Source organism: Pan paniscus, chromosome 22 (assembly GCF_029289425.2).
Source record: "Pan paniscus chromosome 22, NHGRI_mPanPan1-v2.0_pri, whole genome shotgun sequence".
NCBI lineage: Eukaryota > Metazoa > Chordata > Mammalia > Primates > Hominidae > Pan > Pan paniscus.
The window spans coordinates 37,674,975-37,683,463 of NC_073271.2; the positions used below are offsets into that span (position 1 = coordinate 37,674,975).

The 8,489-nt window shown below is 51.0% G+C and overlaps 1 pseudogene; it reads right to left on the reverse strand.

Moving 5' to 3' along the window:
• Positions 1–378: 378 nt before the first annotated feature.
• Positions 379–476, reverse strand: LOC112438134 (small nucleolar RNA U13; annotated as a pseudogene).
• Positions 477–8,489: the final 8,013 nt, after the last annotated feature.

Below are 8,489 nucleotides of genomic sequence, written 5' to 3' on the forward strand. Positions count from 1 at the left end.
GCCGGAGTGCAGTGGTGCAATCTTGGCTCACTGCAAACTCCGCCTCCCGGGTTCAAGCAATTCTTCAGCCTCAGCCTCCCAAGTAGCTGGGATTACAGGTGCGTGCCACCACGCCCAGCTAATTATTATATTTTTAGTAGAGACAGGGTTTCACCTTGCTGGTCAGGCTGGTCTTGAACTCCTGACGTCAGGTGATCCACCCGCCTCAGCCTCCCAAAGTGTTGGGATTATAGGCGTGAACCACCGCACCCAGCCTGAGTCTTTTCTTTCTCTCTTTCTTTCTTTCTTTTCTTTCTTTCTTTTCTTTTTCTTTCTTTGTCTTTCTTTCTCTCTCTCTTCTTTCTTCTTTCTTTTTTTTTTCTCATTTCTTCTTTTTCATGTTGGACAGATAATGTGCCCAGCAGCAAGGCTTGAGGGAGGCATGTCCCACCCAGGAGGATGAAAGCCCAGTCATCCTGCTGATGTGTCACAGGGAATCTGTTTAAGCATTTCCATCCCCAGCTCCCTGCTTTCCACTCTGCAGTCCCCTCCCTGGGAGCTAGAGCAACCTTCCTCCTTTCTCATCCCCTCCCACCCGACCAAGGTACTGGCTTCTGAGTGAGGGAAGCTCTAGAATCCCTTTAGGCCAGTGCAGGACGAGCCGTATGATTCGAGGGGACCCAGTTCAACGCGAACATGCGGGTCCCTTGTTCAAAAAGCATCAAGACTTTGTCGACGGCAGCAGCCTCGCGTTGAGCCCAGTGCCCAGTGCCGGCTCCCAGCCCAGGAGGTTGACCTCAGGCCAGGGGCTGACCCTAAAGGAACAGGGAAGAGAGGGATTCAGCTGCCTTGGGGACTGAGGTGTCCCAAACGACTGAAGACCAGCTGTGCCTGCCAGTTCAGAGCAGGCACAGCATAATCGCCCCGGGAGTGGAGGCAGCAGCAGGATTTGGACCGGGTCTGGAGGTTATTTTCCTCAATCTGCAAATGTGAGGCCAAGGATAAAGTTAAGTTGGTGCAAAAGTCATTGTGGTTTTTGCATTAACGTAATAAAAGCTACAGCCATCAATTGTTGACAGCCAGGCCTCGAGTTTTCTTTGTAATCCACCACAACCCTATTGAGGGCTGCTCCCGTTATCCCACTTTACAGATGAGGAAACTGAGCGGCTACGAGTTCCCGCTCCCAGAAAGAGACAGAGCTGAGTTAGAACCTGGCTCCAGGCTGACTCTGAAGCTGGTGGTACCGCCTTCCCCTGTGGTGACCTTCCAGACTCCCATTCACAATCTCTTCCCCTCGTCAGCCCAGCCCCTTTCCCAGGCTACAGGCAAGCTCGGGCTGCCCACGCAAGGCCTGCGGGCAAAGACTGGAGGTGCCAGGCTCCAAGTGGGCAGTGGGGCTGGGATGGAGCTGTGTGCAGGGAGCATGTCCAAAGCCCCTGTACAGTGGCTGGGGACCAGCCTCAGGCCCAGCCGGCCGTGGGTGAGCAGAGCAGGCTGCCCTTGCACACAGAGCCCTGTAACCTGACGGAGCAGGCTGCTCTTGCACAAAGGGCCCTGCAACCTGAGCCTGTTGACTTTGGGGAGGAGCCCAAGGGAGCCGAGGCCTCTGGGCGCACACACTGCCGGCAGGGGTTAAAAGCAAGCTGGCCGGGATTTGAAGCGTGTTGAAGCCTGACCTGAAATACGGGGAGAAGACACCAGCAGCCCCGGGCTTTGTTCTTGGGATGTTTTGGATTGGGATTTCTCAGTCTCCAGTTAAGGAAGTGTGGGGCTCTGCACTCTTGAGGTTTCACAGCTATTCCCTGAGAGGGTGTCTGTTCTCCTCCTCGCCTTTCCCTGGAACATCTCTGGTTTTTGCAAATGGCCCCATGTGCTGAGGGGTGAGGCGGGCACTGGCTCTCTCCCTGTGTGCAGGCGTCTTCCCCACTGTCGCAGGCTGAATGGTGGCCCCAAAAAGACACATCCAAGTCCTAAGCCCCGGTACCTTGGAGGTGACCTTATTTGGGAGCAGGGCCTTTACAGATGGAATCAAGGTAAGGTGAGGTCAGACCTGAGTAGGGTGGGTGCTAAGTCCAAAGACTCCGGAGACGCGACAGACACAGAGACAGGAGAAAGGGACGTGAAGGTGGAGGCAGAGACTGCGGTGAGGCAGCCCACGAGCCAGGGATTACAGGCGTGAGCCACGGCACCCCGCTGAGAACTGCTTTTTAAACAGCCAACTGGGGCCGGACGTGGTGGATCATGCCCATAATCCCAGCACTTTGGGAGGCCAACACAGGCAGATCACCTAAGGTCAGGAGTTCGAGACCAGCCTGGCCAAGATGGTGAAACCCTGTCTCTACTAAAAATACAAAAATTAGCCAGGCGTGGTGGTGGGCACCTGTAATCCCAGCTGCTAGGGAGGCTGAGGCAGGAGAATCGCTTGAACCCCGGAGGCGGTGGTTGCAGCCAGCCGAGACTGTGCCGTTGCACTCCAGCCTAGGTGACAAAGCAAGACTCAGTCTCAAAAAATAAATAAATAAAGATAAAGTAAAATAAAAAAGCCTACTGGCCCTTTCTGTTCCCAGGAGTCCTTCCCTTTTACCCTGCCAGTACTGTACTTGCTGCCAACATCCTGTGGAACGTGGTGACATTAGCAAAAGAAGAGAGCTCGGGCACACCCTGCACTAGTCGGCTCACCAGGCCTGCAGGAGACCCAGGTCCTTCCTCATCTGCACCCCTGTAGTTCCTCCCAACACACTGAGATGGGTTGTGGAGGGACCGTGTGTCCAGCAAGGCTGAAGAGTGGCCTTGGCAAGTACCTTTGTTCTTCCAGGACACAGGAAAACAGGCTAGAATAGGACTGTGTAAGAGACCCTTTTTGCAAACAGCAACATTGACAAAGGTAGGGCAGTCCTGCCTGTCCTATTTTGCCTTTTCTCAAACGTAAGGATTCCCTGTTGTCATGGATCGAATAGTGTTCCCCTAAATTTCGTGTCCACCCAGAACCTCATAATGTGACCGTTTTGGAAATGGGGTCTACGCAGATGCAGTTGTTTAAAGTCCTGGAGAGGAGATCACCCTGGAATACCCACATGGGCCTTGAATTCAAAGACTGGTGTTCTCATAAGAAGAGAGGACACAGCGAGACAGGCAGCCATGTGAGGAGGCAGGCAGAGACGGGAAGGCTGCAACCACACACCAAGAATGCTGGGGACTGCCAGCTACCACCACCAGCGGGGAGAGAGGCTAGGGGTGGTCTCTCCCTCGGAGCTCTGAGAAGGCACCAACCCTGCCAACACCCTGATTTTAGGATTTTGGCCTCTAGAATGATGAGATACTAGTTGTTTATTGTTGTTTGAAGCTATAATGTGTGTGATATTCTGCCATAGCAGTCCTAGGGGCCTAATACACTTGGGCATTCTGTCTGGCAGGAGATCCCAGTCACCCCTTACTTTTAAAGCCCTGTGATCATATGGTGTCAGAGGAGCAGTGTGTCTTGGAGAACTGCTAGTCCAGAGTCCCTGTCCTGTGTTCCATGACACCCAATGTCCCTTAAGAGGGAAAGAGGTTGGCTCATGCCTGTAATCCCAGCACTTTGGGAGGCCGAGACAAGCAGATCACAAGGTCAGGAGACCGAGACTATCCCGGCTAACATGGTGAAATCCCATCTCTACTAAAAATACAAAAAAAAAAAAAAATAGCTGAGCATGGTGGCAGGCGCCTGTAGTCCCAGCTACTTGGAAGGCTGGGTCAGGAGAATGGCGTGAACCCAGGAGGTGGAGCTTGCAGTGAGCCGAGATCATGTCACTGCACTCCAGCCTGGGTGACAGAGCGAGACTCCATCTCAAAAAAAAAAAAAAAAAAAAATTGGGAAGAGATGCCCCGTGAGAAAACATTCCAGGTTCAGTAAGGTGGGGACCACCTCGTATCAGCTCTCTGCTGTAGGGAAATTTATACCAGCACATCACAGGGTCTGAGACGTCCTTGAGGAAGTGAAAACACCAAAGCCAGAGGTTTTCAGGACAGGGTTCCAACAGTAGGATCTTTTCTTTAACGCCCACTAATGTACCAAAGACAAAGAGCCATGGAGCGCATCCAGGGAGAACCGAGCGTGTCCGTCCGTGCTCGCACTGCTGTAAAGAAATACCTGAGACTGGATAGTTTATAAAGAAAAGAGGTTTCATGGGCTCACGGTTCCACAGGCTGTACAGGAAGCATGGCAGCCTCTGCTCAGCTTCTGCGGAGGCCTCAGGAAACTGACAATCATGGCAGAAGGCAAAGGGGACCCTGTACGTCACATGACAGGGAAGGAGAAAGAGAGAGCAGGGGCAGGTGCCACACCCTTTTAAACAACCAGATCTCAGGAGAACTCTGTCACGAGAGCAGCACTTGGGGATGGTGCTGAACCATTCATGGGAAACCACCCTCTCGATCCAATCACCTCCCACCAGGCCCCACCTCCAAAACTGGGATTACAATTCAACATGAGATTTGGGCAGGACACAGATCCAAACCATATCACTGAGCTAGTCCAACATGCTCAATGACTGATGTTGAAACCAGCCAGGCAGAAGCAACTCACTCTAAGTCCCACCGTGGGTTCTAGAACTCTGGTCTCTCGATGCTGGTCCACACTGTAATATACTGGGAAAAAAAGGAACACTGGGATGAATATCTGGAAGATCTGAGTTAAAGTCATTTATTCCTTTTTTCAGCACAAAGGTGAGCTTCATGCAATGGTATAGGATTTAAATATGGGGAGAAGGATATGATGGTAAATTTCATTGCCATTTCTATCCAGAACTATTTTTCTGGGCACCTGTTATTCCTTGGTGGAGTGGTTGTCTTTCTAGGTCAGGAAGAGAGAACGTGGCTCAGCCAGGCCCAGAGAGTGGCTGTGCTGCCAGATGCTGGGCTACAAGCCTCTTGTGGCACCTTGTATTTCAGACGTGACTGGTCTGATGGAAATGTGTCTTCGGTGTGAGGTGCACACTGGCTTCCAAAGGCTTAGTGCAGAAGAAAGGCCGGCAAATGTCTCATTAATAGTTTCTATATTGTTACATGTTGAGATTATGATATTTTGGATATATACGGTTAAATAAAATACATCATTCAAGTTAATTTTACTCGTTTCTTTTTACTTTTTTTTTTTTTTTTTTGAGATGGAGTCTCACTCTGTCTCTCAGGCTGGAGTGCAGTGGTGCAATCTCAGCTCACTGCAACAACCTCTACCTCCCAGGTTCAAATGATTTTCCCACCTCTGCCTCCCAAGTAGCTGGTATTACAGGCGCACACCACCACGCCCAGCTAATTTTTGTATTTTTAGGCAAGACTGGATTTCACCATGTTGGCCAGGCTGATCTCGAACTCCTGACCTCAAATGATCCACCGGCCTCGGCCTCCCAAAGTGCTGGGATTATAGGTGTGAGACACCGCACCTGGCCTCTTTTTACTTTTTTTAAAGGTGGCTCCTAGGAAGAGCAGCACTGCCTCCGTAGCTGCTGTCTGTGGCCCCAACATGTTTTTGTCAGGCAGTGCTGTTGCCTGGGTTCAGGTTTCCTAACAGGCTTGACAAGGTAGGAAGGAGGGGACTCACCTTGGCACCCTCCAAGGACCCCACACAGAAGAAAGATTTCACCTTGCCCGGCCTGGAAGACTTAAGGTGCACGTTCCCAAAGAGGCTTCTTCATGGTGTTCACATTTGGGTACCAGGCCTAGAATGGGGCCACTCTAAGAGAGGCAGTTAATTAATGTGTCTCCAGTTGAGATGGCCTGGAAGGGAGGGGGCAGGCAAGAAACAAAATTCCCATTCTTCTTCTCCCTCCACTCAGATACAGCATATGAAACAGGTGTGGTCCATATCAGATGCAGTACACTGGGCAGGCTCTAACAGGATGAGAGTTTCATGCAGGACACGACAGCATTCATGGCCCACAAAAGCTTTGGGTTGACGACCGTTGGGGAACAAATCTCATTAATCTTCCAGTCTCCTGCAACTGGTAGAAGCAGATCTGTGTGCTGCACTTGGTGGGCGGAAGGCTGTTGAGCCATTGAAGGAGAAGGACTGTCTTCAGGCTGTTGAGGCCCCTGTCTGGCCTCGTGCAGCATAGAGGGCGTAGTAACGGGTCCCCAAATGCCTGCTGATAGGAGGCAGTTTGTCAGGTGTTTCATATGCTAGAACAAGCTCTGCTTATAGCCTGTGCAATCGCACTTACTGCCCTAAAGACCTGGGAATAAGTTGAAGAGCCTCTTGTGATTGCAATCTAACCTTCTTTTATGGAGTAAGACATTTTCTTGAGCTGTTAAAGATTTAGGTGTACAGCCCTGTCCAGCCAACGCCGGCTGCTAGGAAGCAGGGCAGTGAGAGCAGAAAGGGGAGACATAGCACTTTCAGCCAGCAGGGGGCAGTGTGGCACACGTCTACGTGTCCGGTCCCCTAGGTCCTCGGTCCCCAGGAGATAGAAGGTCCAGACCAACCGCCACAGTTGTGTATTGAGAAAGTCTGGGGGGTGCTTGGGGAGTTTGATTGTTACTTTCTTAGAGGCGATTGTCAATGGTAGAAGGAACACAAGGACTTGAGGTGATTTAAATCCTCTAATTTCTAAAAAGGATTGATTCCCTGTTTCATGGTCCAAATTACAGGAATGCGCTGAGAACCCCTCACGGGAGGATGTTAACAGTCTTGCGCAATATAAAGGGTCATTAGAAAGTAAAAAAGGAGGCCGGGCGCGGTGGCTCACGCCTTTAATCCCAGCACTTTGGGAGGCCGAGGCGGGTGGATCACGAGGTCAGGAGTTCGAGACCAGTCTGGCCAACAAAGTAAACCCGGTCTCTACTAAAAATACAAAAAAATTGGCTGAGTGTGCTGGTGTGCGCCTGTAATCCCAGCTACTTGGGAGGCTGAGGCTGAAGAATCACTTGAACCCAGGAGGGGGAGGTTGCGGTGAGCCGAGATCGCGCCATTGCACTCCAGCCTGGGCAACAAGAGCGAAACTCCGTCTCAAAAAAAAAAAAAAAGAAAGAAAAAGAAAAGAAAGTAAAAAAGGAGAGATAACGGGGAGTGGGCAGTAAGCCAGGAGCAATGAGAAAAAATGAGAATGGGGTTCATGAGTTAAGGAGGGAATTAAGGTGCATGCGATAAATTATAAATTATACAAAAGTAAGTTGTTGTAGGTGAGCCACCTCAAGAAGAAAGGTCTTAAGTGTAATTCCAGGTCGTGAGAGCTGGACAGTCCCTGTTAGCTTTGCCAGGATGGATGTCTGCTGGCACATCTCAGAAACTTCTCCGAGGCCTGTCTGTTTACTTTTGTTTATATTTGTCTAATTATCTTTGTTTAGTGAGTATTACAAAAGCATGACTTACAAGACAATGTCTTCCCTCCTCTCCCAGGGAATCCGCCCTTGCAGCGTTTGTGGGTAGCCAAGGCTCAGCTGACCACTGCAGACAGCCTCCACCTCCCACACAGAACATACTCCTGAGCAAACAGGTGCAACCACTGAAGCCCACGCCACATCCAGAGAGTTGTGTAAAAAGAGAAGACTCAGAATTCTCACTCACCTTTTAGATACCATTCTCTCAGATACAGCAGCTTCATCCCTTTCTGTCCTTCTGGGCTTCCCCTTCTGAACAGCCCCCTGTGCTGGTGTTGAAGCCCAAGGAGCGACCTCTCGAGGGTGCTCAATGGGTGTCCTTCTGCCTCAGGATTCCACTTGTGCCTTAAGCGTATACGACGGTGTGTTTTACTGCACTGTGTTTTATATCACCTTAATTTTTCAATCACATCTGGAGGCACTCTGCGTCCTGTGCAAAGGGGGTTGGGAGTCTCAGTGTCAGGCGGAAGGTGCAATGGCCACAGGCAAGATGGAGGCCCTGGGCATGGCACCTTCTCTCCAGCTTTGGCAACAAGTGCCAGTTCCTCAAGACTGTGAGGTGCAGCCCAGCAGCTGGGGCTCCATCACACCAGTTACACATGGCAGCTGGGGCTCCACCACATACATGTTATGCATGGCAGTGGGGGCTCTGCCACATATATGTTGTGCATGGCAGTGGGGGCTCTGCCACACACATATTATGCGTGGACTGGTCTGGTTCTCTGCATTGGGAAGATGCACCCACGTGCACCCATGACCGCTCACATCAACCGGAAGGTAAGGGTCTCTCTGTGATTCCTGTTTGCTGGAAACCAGCATATCCTGAGTGCAGGACAAACACCTGGGCTCAGAAATGAAGCTTCCAGAGGAGGGAGCTCTCTCCCCCGTCTTGACTGGTGTAGCCACACCTGCCACGTCTGCCTAAGAAGGAGGTCATGCAGTCTGCTGTGGACATCCAGAAACACAGATCCTGAAGACAAGGCAACACCCCTTCTAAGGGAATAAAGGGGGCAGGTGGTAGAACTCCCGACACCCACCCCTCATCCCATTTAAACATATGCTTAGTATCCTTGGGTACTCCTGAGGGCGACATGAACTGTTCTCTGCCTTTGGGGCATTGCAACAATAAAAGAGGCATTTTCTTTTCTTTTCTTAGC